The 13504-nt window shown below is 42.3% G+C and overlaps 1 protein-coding gene across 1 annotated transcript in view; it reads right to left on the reverse strand.

The window, feature by feature from the left end:
* Positions 1 to 10286, reverse strand: part of plcb4b (phospholipase C, beta 4b) — a 59751-nt gene extending 49465 nt beyond the window's left edge. Inside the window, exons 1-2 of the mRNA XM_080490087.1 lie at positions 9915 to 10286; positions 6829 to 6874 (exon numbers count right to left, since the gene is read on the reverse strand). The gene's annotated coding sequence lies outside the window, so the exon portion shown is untranslated. The remainder of the gene's footprint in view (positions 1 to 6828; positions 6875 to 9914) is intronic.
* Between the last annotated feature and the right edge of the window lie 3218 nt (positions 10287 to 13504).

The raw sequence follows: 13504 nt of genomic DNA on the forward strand, positions 1-13504 counted from the left end.
TGGTGACCGGACACTACATGTTGAAATGTTCCTGTAACACGGACGTAAATACGGTTGTTATATCATGTTGTTTGACCTCGTTTGAACGCAGCCATGATGAGAAGGTTTATTAAAAAATAAAAGTAGAATACTCTGTATGTTTAGATATGGGATGCCTTAAAGGAGCTTTAATTGTACTTGCCTTGGCCACTTCATTGATAATTAAATTACGATCTGCCAAACCAAAACAAACTAAATCTTGATTGCACTCTAACCGAGCCAGGAAAGATAAATTCTGATAAGATAAGCACAGCTATTGTGTTTGGTGTCAGGCCATACTAAAACGCTTCTTCATATTTATTTACATAGTCTCTTTTTCCCCCGCACATTATTTACTTTTTATGGTTTGTCATAATGAAAGTTCTCAGTCACAAATCTGAGTCTTGAATGAAAAGCCATCATCTTCCATATTGCTTTAGCCAAACCAGGGTGATTGTTGGCTGGAACCAATCCCAACAGACTTTGGACAAAAGGCAGGGTACATGCAGGAAAAGACACCAGCACATCACACGGCAAACACAGACAGACAGTCACACACTCAGTGGTCATTTATAGACAGCAATTAACCTCCAAATACGGAATGCCCAGAGAAAACCTGAAGCACACAGAGGAAAAAAAAAAGCAAAATACACATAAGGATTCCCAACTCGGCTTAAGCAGGATATTTATTCTCACTGGCAAAAAAAAAAGCAAACCACCTCTCCACCTTGATAGGAAAATACACAATTTTATTGTTGCAGATTGGAATCAAAAGGAGTTGCATAAGAGGAGAGAAAGACTAACAATGTATCCTGCTTCAGACTCTTTGCCATGTGGTGTTATCATGTCGCTTTGGAAAAAATGACTCGTAGCACTCTCCCTCCACAAGGAGATTTCAAACACTCCTCTTATTATGTGCTTTGATTGTGACTCAGTTCTAAACTTTACATTACTTCCACAGTTTGTTATGACAGCGTTTTGATAGATTTATGCGATAATCCCAGGGGTTTGTTTAAATGACAAGCGAGAAGTGGCTAATGAGAAATGGATGGAGCCCTCTTGACCAACATCTGCTGCTGGTTGGAAATACATGTGAGGGACGCCGTGTTTATACTCAGCCGGAAATTTGTTTGTTCTCCGGCCGTGCTTTTTTTTTTTATGGGATCCGAGCTAGAAAGAAGGTCCGACAAATACCCATTAAACAAACAGAAGACATAAATTGGGATGGTATTAAATACTTCAAGCTGCTCCGCTCGGGCATATCTGCATAAAAGCAGACATTAGATAATTCAAGTCAATAATAAAGAAGGAAGACAACTGTGCTGTGCTCCACATTCTGCATTTTAGCTCGACTGAGCAGGGTAGATGATAAGCTCAGCTCTGAAATGTTACTTAATTGCCTGGACTTGTTATCTTGTGAAACAGTGGGTTGATTAAAGACACTCTTCTGACGCATATTATATACACACACACACACAAACAAACTTGTTTATTTTAGAGGCCATAAAGTTGAATTACATTAATTTATTGTTGCCATAACCATAACTATAACCATAACCAGCTTTCTTTTAAATCATTACCTTTTCAGTAACGTTAGCTCCAACACCTTCATATCCCTAAAATAAAACAATACGACATCAAGACCTCCTCTTTCACACAAGAGCAGCACTGTCGAAAGAGGAAGAAGCAACATTCCTGCAGTTTATCTAGTCATCTGATCTGGCCAGCGAGTCATGTGTTGAATCCGTGTTAAGAGTCCTCAGCATGATGCTTTAGGCTACTGATAGTCCGGTGTACTCCATCTTCAGTGATCTTTATTTTCATGTGAAGCAGTCAGACAAAATTTTTAGCATTTTACCAAACTAACTTCTGTTAAGTTTGCCTATGTCATATAAACACGAAGAAAGGGAAATGAAATGAAATGTCAATTGATTGGTCTCTAAAATGTCTTGTAATTTCCCATCTCAAATATTGACGCTGTGATAAACGTAACAAATTTTGCTGACTTCAATGATCCTCGTCAGTGTGTTGTTAAGCCATTTTCCGTCTATTATTGGCCCGGCTGGGTAATAATAGCCATCAAGGAGAGGATGGGACAGAATCAAGTTTTGCATTCTGGAACGAAGGTCGACAGTTTAATTGGAAGTGCAAATTGCGTTCACGTGTATCCCCACGGTAGATTGAGCCACGGGTAAAGTGAATGTGCACATTGCCCGTGCGTTGTGTGTGTGTGTGTGTGTGTGCATTTAGCAAGGGAGTGGGGAGGGCTTGTGCCGATGTATTTTTAGACCCACGCGTGTAGCCAAGCTACAATCATCACCAGCGAAGTGTTGTTTATACTCCTGGTCGCCTCTTTCACACAGACCAGGATACTCCTGCCGCCTGCTTCTGACTCAGCGAGGGCTAACGCTGCCAATTTTTTTGTTAAGAAAGAGTCAATATTGACTTGATGACTGCGGCTCCCATCTGTTGGAGTGAGAGCGAGCGTCTCCCTCGCTTTCTGTCCGCTTTGCCATCACTCACTGCACGCCACCCCTTCCCCTTCCTCTCCTCTGCTGCTGCTGGCTGAGAGTCTGCAGAGAATACCCCCATCATTACATTCACCCTCCAGCCACACTTACCCTTGTAGTGAAGACACACTCGCTCATCATTGATCTCTGTCTTTCTTTAAGCAGCGTGTCGTGCACCCACATATCTGAGTAATCTACAACATCTGGAGGAGTAGAGGGGCCAGAGGCCGGGTTTGATCAGCTGTGCTGTACTTGAAGCCGAGGCAGTCTGAGCGGGGTGGTTTCTCAGTGCAGAGATCAGAGGCCGACGCTGGGCTTTTACAGAGTCTTTGAGCCGCGACACGAGCCAGCAGAAGTGAACATTCAAATCCGGGGAAAAAAATAAATATAAAAAAAAAAAACCCCACACCAGAATGACCTTGATTGTTCTGCATCATCATTCAGTACTAAATTGTAGGTATTTGTGTGGGATCCAGTTGAAAGAGGCTTGCAAGTAGATGACATTTTAATTTTTGTGATGAAAGTGAATTCCAATATGATCACCAAGGCTTGGAAAGTATTCAAAACATCACCTCTTTTTGTCTTTTGTAACACAAAAAAGCAGCTACGTCACATTTATACACACAAGGAGCCATTTCCTCTCAAACAACATTACATTTAAGGATGTCATTCCTTTAAGTGACACTTCCTCGGCCTGTGCGCAGCCTGAAGTGACTGTCACATCCACGTTCTCGATGAATGTCAAGCTGCGGAGAGCAGGACGTCGTTCCAGGCTGCTGGGTCCAAGCAAATATTTGAAATGGGAATTTAGGTGTGTTGACTCTGCTGCTGCTGCTGCTTACACTGCCTCAGGTACACGAGCTTGGTGCTGCTAATAGCTTTTAGACGTTCCCTGTTTGAAAGGATCGAACATCCTCCATTTCTGTTTGAAGAACTCTTAATCATTATCTAATCACACAGCGACAGCTCAGATAAATGCAGCTGGAAATGGGAAAGTGGAATTCTTTCTCATGAAAAGTCACCAGCGTGAGTAACTGAGTTTAGTCTCATTCTTTCCGAAAACAAGATGAACAAAGAATACAAAAAGAAGAAATAAATAAATAATGCAAATTACATTTGTGCTTGATTAGGCAGCTGAACAATTAAATGTTCACCAGATCAAGAGACATCACCAGATACATTAGTTGGCCGAAGCGCTTTGCACAGTCTGTAATTGAAGAGGTGTTCTTGTTTGTCTATACTTTCATCTGAAGAATGGAAATCACGGTAGAAAGCATACTGTGTTAGTAAATTGGCATGACGTGCAATGCAACCATGTTTAACTGAAGTAGTTGGATTTTAACTTGCACAGAATGACAGACTCTGCTGCTCTCCGTAATTCTGTAACAACAGTGCAATGTGTAATATTGTTATAATTTTCACCTCATTATGTAATAATCTGCCAAATTTTGAACGCATTTTCAAATAAACTTTGTCGGATTTTGTAATAACTTGTTAAATATTACAATAGTTATTACAAAATGCAGGTTAAATGATTAAATGCACTCAGTGGCATTTACAATCTGGTTTAATTTCTTCAAAAAAACAACCCTAAACTAAATGGCTCATGGGAATACTGACTGGTTTGTAACTTTAAAAACCACAATGGCAGGTGATCGAAAAACTTCAACCTGATTTAAAGCCCTGCATTCTACCGTTGGCAGGACATGAAGGAAAGAGTGACATATAATCCTCATCAAACTGAACCTTAATTTTTTCTCATTATTAAACATAGAACCATGGATATTACATTTTCTTAAAAAAAAAGTGGAACACCCACATTTTCTTGCAATACGTAACAAGTTGTTACGAAATCCGGCAAAGTTTATTAGAAAATGCGTTCAAGAATTTTATTACAGAAAAGTATTATTACAAAATGCGGGTGTTATTACATAATGAGTTGAAAATGTATTACATTATTACATGTTGCACCATTATTACATAATGCGGCGCTACAAGGTTTCATTTACACAACAATGCTTTGAAGTGAAAACGGTGAAACTTTTGTTTCGCTTTGAGTATCAGTTTACAGAACTGTTCTCAGAACCACTGAAATCGCAACAGTTTGAAAACCACGCCCAAAGTGGCATGGCTCCCAGTCCATTTTCTCATGGGACAGTTTTATAGTTGAGAATCACCAGAAATAGCCACCCACTAAGTCGCCTGGAAAATAAATAAAGTGCTGAATTTTGACTATTTTCTGAAGAAAATTTTTTACAGAGAAATTAGTCAGCGGAAACATCTGTAGTTCTAAGTTACATTTATTATCTAAACAATGGATTATCTAATGGTCATCTGCATAATAAAAGGGCCTGAAGTGCAAACAGCAAGGGATTCTATTATTCCCTCTCGCTTTCACCTTTTCATCATTCGTCTCAAAGATTTATTTCATACAACTCAAAGAGACGTTGCTTTATTTCATCATCTAATGAGCCTCTGGTCACATAAGCTTTTACACTAGTTTAGGGAAGAGGTGAAAAGATGTATTTAAATTCATTTATTGTGCCGAGTGTTGTGGAAGATATTCCCTGAATCAACAACTACTCGAGAAAAAGAAAACTAGAAGCCTGCGTGGAAAATAGTGATGAAAATAGTGTAACGAGCGAGAAACAAAAAGTTGACATAATACATTTAAGGTGCCACAGCAATAAATTAATTTCATATTTTCCACATAGGTTCAGTTTTTCTACAATCACGGCCTTGAATCAACTAACCGCATGCATCTCTACTGAAGACACAGCAGTTCTTCCTTTCAGTACTTTTGCTTTCCGACATTGCTTTTGTCATGTATTCTGTGACCACCAGAGGTCACTAGCAGTCTTACTTCCTCATTCCAAGAATTGAAGGAATTGACAAAAACCAGCATCAATAATCCATTGGAATGGGTATACAGTTAATGCCAAGGACAATCATATTAGGACATGATCAATGTCTTTATATGGACTGTAAACCGGTTATAATCACATTTATACAATATGTCAAAATCCTGTGATTTATAGGGATCGTGCAAATACACTGAAAAAAAAACATGAAAAAGCCAGTTTACAAAGGCAGAATAAAATAAATACATTAGAGTGTGCAACAGAAATGGATATTTTTTTAAGCTTGGGCTTGATATCCATCTGTCTTCCTAATTATTCACTGAATATTTAGTGTGTGTGAATTATTTCCTTAGAATATTTAATTTGGTGGTGTACCTAATCCTAAATACCAAAAATCTGTATCTGTTTTAGTTATTCTTACTATAGTCAATCTAATCAAATCGAATAACATTGAACGTTTGAGCTTAGAGTCGATCTGAAAATGAACCTGGCTTTTATTTGTATTACACATTTTTCTCAAACTAAACACATGCGGCTATGAAACAAATAGAATTTTGACATGATGAAAATGTACTCACCCCACCCCGTAAAAGGTAAAGCTTTAAGCATGTGAAAATCCATCAGCCTTCATGCTACACTTTACATTATTGATGCAGATTACATCATTAATTCAGAACATATTATAGAACGCAATCACATCTCAGCTCCATTACAGCATCGACCTCAGCACGAGGGAGTACAGCAGCAGAGGCAGCAGAAGCAGCAGCAGCAGCAGCAAAGCAACCTATTTATCAATGAGTGATGTCTGGCAGTGGATCAGTTAACGCTGCACATCACTCTTGTATGGAAGATGCAGCAAAAAATAGAGCTCTTGCTTTCATCATTTAGCAGAAAATTCAATAGAATGTTGAGTTGATTCAAGTCCTGAGTGCAAATTCTTTGCAATGCTCTTGTGTACTCTAACAGGGGGCATGTTCAAGAAAAAAAGCTACAAAAGATGGTAGAAAATTCTGCATCATCGCTCATTTATCTGTTGGACGGTAATTTTTTTGTGCCATTTGCACATCCAAAAACACATCAGATTAAACCCCCAGCACATACAGATTAACTCGTCAGGTAGGCCGGCAGGCAGAACGCGGACGTATATTCCATGTACATTATGCACCCATTTTAATCAACTGAGTAAATGAAGGGAAGGGGCTTTTAATAAAAAGTCAAGTACCATATGCTCAGAGAAGTCGACACTGATATTAAAGAGGCTGCTTGTGCGGCACAAAATTCTGGGAAAATAGCCTTTGTAACACATGCTACCAGATGGTTATTAGCCAGCAGTGCTGCTAGGCAGAACCTGACCAAGATGTTATAAAAATAACATAAGAAGAAGAAGAAGTGTGTGTTTCTGCAGCAATCAGGGGCAGCACACAGCCCCCAAGACTCACCAGTTCAGCATCAAAGATGTTCAGTGGGAGAAGCTCATGTCTCGGCCTGCAGAGACAAAAAAGGACATACGGTAAGAAGGGGAGAGAATATTATAAATCTCAAAGGTCTCAATCTGGACTTATTTGGCCGAGGCCTAAAGCCCTGCTATACGGTGCGAACAGCAGGGGCTGAGACAGAGAGATGAGCACATACCACATCCTGCTGCTGCCCTGCCAAAGAAAACAAAAACATAAATGGCAGACATGGTGGGGTGGGGTGGGGGTGGGGGGGGCTGCAAATCAACATACTTTCAACAAACTACTACAACACCACACTTGTCAGCCTGGCTGCTTTATCTGTCAGTCCATCTGCTCCTCCAGGCTTTCACTTGTGGAACGTGCTAAAATGTCAACGAGGGCGACTGAGACAACAAAAACTTGGTAGCTTTAATAGAGCAAGCACATACGAGTGGAGAGACACAAGCTGCTAGAGATCAGGCTCTCCTCAATATAACAGAAGCAGGGGTGAAATAAATAAGAGAGTAAATGGGACGAGAGAGCGTGCCAGCCGTCACAAAAAAATCACGATGTACAGTAAACTGGCAAAGATTGGACGCCAACTTCTGTCTCGCTAGAATAAACCTCCAACCTTCGAGCAAATCGATATGATCTTGGCAAGAGCGCCACTATGAAAGCATACGGCGAAGAGATTTCTCACTTCATTGCTGTTTGGAATCAGCCTCTGCATCTACGCACAAGCTCGCAGGAGAAATACAATCATTCCAGAAGGTATCGCAAAGTAATGTGAGCCTTAGAGAGCTTTCAGATCCCCACTCATACCTGAAACTACAAAAAGCAATGCTGAGAGTGTCGGGTGTGAGCTGGGACCTTGAAACTTTGCTTTACTTCCTCCCACATTTATTATGGTAATTTCTTTTTTAACCAAGGGTTGGTCGCTGCTTCTTTTTCAACCTCACTATGACTCACAGCAAAAACAGTTTGTTACAGTACAGGCTGAAACCACAGCGATAGAAAACAACGCTGGAGCAGGCAGTCAAGCTGTCCCATCTGAATGTTCCACTGAACTTCATAACATCAAGCAGGATATGCTACTTTTACGACGCAAGAATGTATATACATCAATGTAACTGTTAACAAATCTCAATGATACTAAAGCAACAACCACAAAACAATGAAGAAAAATAGAAAAGTGAAATCCATTTTTGCTCATTAAATCAGCTAAACTAATAAAAATAGGTAATAGTCCAGCTGAAATACTGTATTTGCAAACATAATAGGGATTATCATCAACGCTCTGATCATACAGGCATCCCATTATGAAAGAAAACACACAGCGGGATATCACCATAGTGTTAGTTATCTTCTAAAAAGCATGAATGGTGTTGAAGACACAACACGTCAAACGTCATCTGATCCCCAAAAAGAAAATAACGCAACACCTGCACACCCTCCGTCAGCCTTTAAGCTTCTTAGTCCGCCTCTATTCATCAAAATGCTTCACAGTCTGGGTTTAAGCCACAGGTAGGAGATTGCAATAGTATGAGGGAATGTGCCGTTTGCTGCTGTATTCACCGGCAAAACGTTTATATGTCAAGAAGGCCGAGCAGGGTTTTTTATTTTACATAATGGTGGTGGTCAGAAACAGGCAGCAGAGGACAAAGTTTGGAGAAGGGGAGTGAGGGACAACCTTGAGATTTCACAAGAAGAACACACACCGACACGCTGTGATCCCTGCCTGTCTTGCGAGAGCATTAACAGCACAAGAGCAAAACCGAGGGCGTCTGCAAATAACACTCATGGATCATGATGTATAGGTGGAGAGAACAGGTGGAACGACGGATGCAACATGTTCGTCGAGCCTCCATCTACACCCATTCCTGTATTAATATTTAGGGGCTGTCAAGCAGCTGAAAAGAACACATTATGGGCTATCTGCAGTGCAAATAAACCTGCGGAGTTAGCCACAGGTTAATCCTGAACAAATATCCGTATACCTCCCGGGTGTGTGTCTGTGTGTGATTAAACAGGTTTAGAAAACAAAAAGCTCCTGTCTGACTCTACGCTAGACTGATATGAGCTGAGCTTAATAAAACATGGTTGAGCAGTCCTAAACAACAATGACATTAATTTAACCTATAATCAATGTGGAAAAACATCAACATGGAAATCTGGTGTGACTGCACTGAAATCAGAGTCACCCCCCCCCCCCCCCCCTCAAAAATCTAAAATGAATCCACCATTAAAAGAGACACAGAATTAAACATTTTGAACAAAATTTTGCTCTGTAGCTGCTGTGACAAAGTGCACCAATGACACCTTGCAGGCTGGGATGTTTGCATGGCAGCCTCAGGATGCACCAGTCGTGCAAAACGCATGAAAAATATCACTGATGGGGAATGAGTACACCTCGACATGCTGCAATCATCTGCAGGTCTGGAAACCAGGAGGCACATCAGTGTGTAAATCTGAGGACACAAAAGCCAGGGTCTGTGGGTGAGATGACTTTTTGGCCACAGTGCGGGGCTGTGCGGGGCTGTGCAGTGTGCACGGTGCCTGTCATCGGCTCTGTCCCGCTCCAGCAGTAGCTAGCTCCGCTGGCTGGCTGGCTAGCCTCCCAGCCGCTGGAAACATCAATAAAAAAATAAATAAAAAATAGGCCTGCATCTCATCAAGTTTTCCGAGCCGCGGCGGCTCTCTGGCGTGTCGTATTTACCTTGAAGAGGCTCCACGGCGCCGCGCCGAGCGACAGTCAATTCAATATGACGGGTCCGCTTCAATGCGTCTGGCTAGCTAGCTAACGAATGCTACTGTCTCCAGCTGTGTGTGTGTGTGTGTGTGTGTGTGTGTGTGTGTGTGTGTGTGTGTGTGTGTGTGTGTGTGTGTGTGTGTGTGTGTGTGTGTGTGTGTGTGTGTGTGTGTGTGAGGATGTCTGAATGATGCGAGCAGGATTTGGAGTTTAGACGAGACGTCCAGCATCCGTCCGACGGCTCAAACCAACACACCGAACCACGTTTTTACAAACACACACACACACACACACATCTCGGATGTATGACAGACGCGAAAGCTGTGCGTTTGTTTCTTACGTGATTTCGGCGCGGGATGCGGGGACGGGGTTTAATCCGGGCGGCGGGGAGGAATGATGCTGAGCAGAGTCCGGGTCGGGATTTTCCCCTTGCTCTGTCTGTGTGTGTATGTGAGTCTTCCAGCTGCCGCTCTATCCCGTCTCCCTCCGACTGTCTGCTCTGTCTCCCTCCTGCCGGAGCGTCCCGGTGCTCTTGTACCACTCGCCCTCCAGTGGAGAATGAACGGCCGTGATGCGCTTTGATTGGGAGCCCCTCTTCTTCACTCAGGCTGCGCGCTCCCCCTTCGCCTCTCCTCCACCTGACGTGCCCGCGCCTCGCTGCTTCTGAATGTGTGTGTGCAAACGAGTGAATGAGTGTGTGTGCCCTGCCTTCGGTTGACAGAGTGAGTCATCCAGCAGATCCACATCCAGCTCCCCCCCTCCCCCCCCCCCCCCCCTCAGTTTTCTAACAGCTGACTACTGTAGCCGCCATGCGTTGAAAAAGACAAACAGTCTCCTCCCTTTGTAAAGTCACACTGGTGTTTCTCCCAAAGAAGCTGCTGACTGACGGATTGACTCTGAAAAAAGTTTAAACTATGTTGTTCTTGGTATGTCTCATTTGGGATTCATCATAACAACAGTGGAAAATGTAAACGCTTAATGGATTTCGCTTGAATAGCACTTTTTCTTTTCTCTCCACTGCTTGAGTGGCCCCCAAAACATTCCCCCATTTCACACTCATTCACACACCAATGGAGGCGCTGCCATGCAAGGTGCTTAAATCCATCCATTTGGGAGCAGTTTGGGGTTCAGTGTTTTGCTCAAGGACACTTCAACACATGGACAAAGGAAGAAGGGGAAACAAAAACCCACAACCTTCCAACTGAGAGATGGCCTCTCTACTAATCAAGACACAGCCATTAAAAGCAATAGCAATGTTATTAGAATGTCTTTCTTTTCACATATTGCATTTATGATAATTAACTTCAGTTAATGTGAGATTTATGATGATATATACATGCATATACATATATATATATATACATTGGATTCAGACATCCTCAACAGTCAAGGTCAAGATTTAATCTAGTTGAGCAGACCATTTGGACATCAACACAATGTACCGCTCTTTAGGTGGCACGATTGTAGATCCACTGAATCAGAAATCCACCCATCCACCTCCACACATCCTGCCATCCCCGCAGCCATCCATAGACCAATCCATCCATCCATCATTATCTAAGTTCTAAGTTCACAGGAAACTGGAGCCTTCCCTCTGTGACATTGGGCTCAGGGCAGGAACACCTGGTACAGGTCAGTCTGTTACAAGTCAAACACTGAGAGGCAAACAATTACTCACACACAATTTAGACTCACCAATTAACCCCAACGCTTGTGATTGTGGGAAGCACTCAGAAAGGCTCCGAATCAAAGCCCACCGCTGTAAAGCAGAGGCGTTCACTACTAACACTAGCGTCCGGGTCATTCGTCTTCAAAATGTTAATTCATTACAACAATAAACAAACCTGCACTCGGCACAAGAAGACAAACAGGTTTTAGTGAATACAAGTGCTTTACAATTCTTTGAATTACTTATAACTCTTGTCATTATCAAAAAGCCCGGCTGATGTAAATGTGGTACAATCCACCTTTAGCTGTGGGACGGACCGCTTGTCCTCTGGAAAACAGGAAAGTTATCATTTAAAAGAGGTTTCCCATGAATGTTAAGTGAGTTGGAAGGAGCACATTGGAAAAGAAACTGGCAAAGGAAGTAGCGAAAGCGTCAGGCAGCAGCAGCAAACTCTAAACCGCAACTCCCACACCCGCACACTTCAACTGTCATCACACTTTTGTGGTGTAAAGCGTGGCCTCCAATTCAAGATACCTGTGGTGACACCACCAGGAGTATTTTCCAGAGCTACAGAAGACTCGCCAGTCAAAGCATGATCACGTTTGTTTCCCCGACAACTGTGCAACAGGGTGGAAGCATCTAAATCTAGTCTAACTTTAGGGCAGGAAAAACTCTGTGTTACAGTTTTAATAATGCTCTAGTGTTGCTGAGCTTTGGGGACGGAATGGTCTAAAAATGACACGAAAGACTTGGTGAGACAAATGCAGCAAAGCAAGGGCACCGTGTCTTTCATCCTCCCTCTAAAGAGGACATTTTTAGGTTTTGGGACATGAATTAATGATTCACGATATTACATTTGCAATCAGATTTTGATTCAACTTAGATTAAGGTTAGGTTCAGTGTCAACATCACAGTTTTAGTTTGGGGATTAGGGTTGGATTAGGATAGTTTAGGCAAAGCGGAGAGATCTGAGATTAGATTATGGACCCAAGATGTAGAGAGTGGATATTTATTCGTGTGTCCTTCTGGGTATGTGTGTGTATGATCATCATACCTTCCAAGCAGCGTCCCATGGCCCCGTCCTCTGCTGACGCCCTGGCGTGTCTCATTAAAGCCGACTTGCAGGACACCTCCTCCTCCTCATCGCCACAGCAGATTGACAGACACAGGACGATCAAATTCCAGGGAGTTTAGAGGGGCGTCACTGTTTATATAACCCACAGAATCTTATTAAAAAGCTGCTCTCCTTCCATCCTGAACTCGGGGTTAATTAGCTCACTTCCTAGTTGCCGGCATGCATGGAGGCCTCTGAGTGGTCACAGTGGTTGTTATGGATGACGAGGCTCGTCTTATCTCCTGTTGCCTGTTGGGACTCTGCTGAGGAGCCGAGACTGAGGAGGGCCGTGTTTATGTGGTCTGGAGAAAGCACACAAGACAAGCGGCACACACGTTGCAAGTGCAGCCAAAAGCTCCCAAGTACATGGACAGCCAGCTATAGGCAGAGATCAGAGTGAGTTCAAGCACATGGCGCATTCACACACATTATGCGTCACAAGCTTTCAGTGTGACAACACACACGGTAAATAGTCCTTTTCACAGCAAGACACTATTCTACACTGAATGCAAATGATAGGGGAGTTAATCTTTATCTAACCAACGTGGCCACAGACATGCACATGCATCCACACACGTTTAATCCACACAGTCAGGATTGCGTTGCCAGACGTTGCATTGATAGTGTTACTATGGAGTTTTTCTGTAGAAGACACAATGACGTGTTGCATGATTGCAGAGGTGTCCATTCATTCAGCCACATGGAGGTGCTCCTCTCGGGGTTAATACAGAGATTTTGTTACCAAGGAGATAACAAGAAGTAGGTCATAAAGGCTTTCCCTCGCTTCCCCATGTCCTTGAATGTCACATATTCATGTATCATACAAAGTATATTCACACTTACATGCATGTAGGACAAAAATGCCCTGACATGAAGCTGCCAAACACACTATAAGTTGCTCTAATTGCCTCTAATTATTTAGGCTTTGTGAAGACAGTGCGTTGACAATGAAGTGAAATAAAAAACAAAAAAAAAGTTGTTCATAAAATTCACACATTTCATGGCAAAAAAGTGAAATCCTCTGCTTCATGACCATGAAACTGGGTGAAAATATAACACTTACACATACACATAAATTGCTTAAAAAAAGGAAAAGAAATATTAGATTAAACATTAACAAATGAAAAGACACACAACTCCACTCCAG

This window comes from Lipophrys pholis, assembly GCF_963383615.2.
Source record: "Lipophrys pholis genome assembly, chromosome: 21".
Classification (NCBI taxonomy): Eukaryota; Metazoa; Chordata; class Actinopteri; order Blenniiformes; family Blenniidae; genus Lipophrys; species Lipophrys pholis.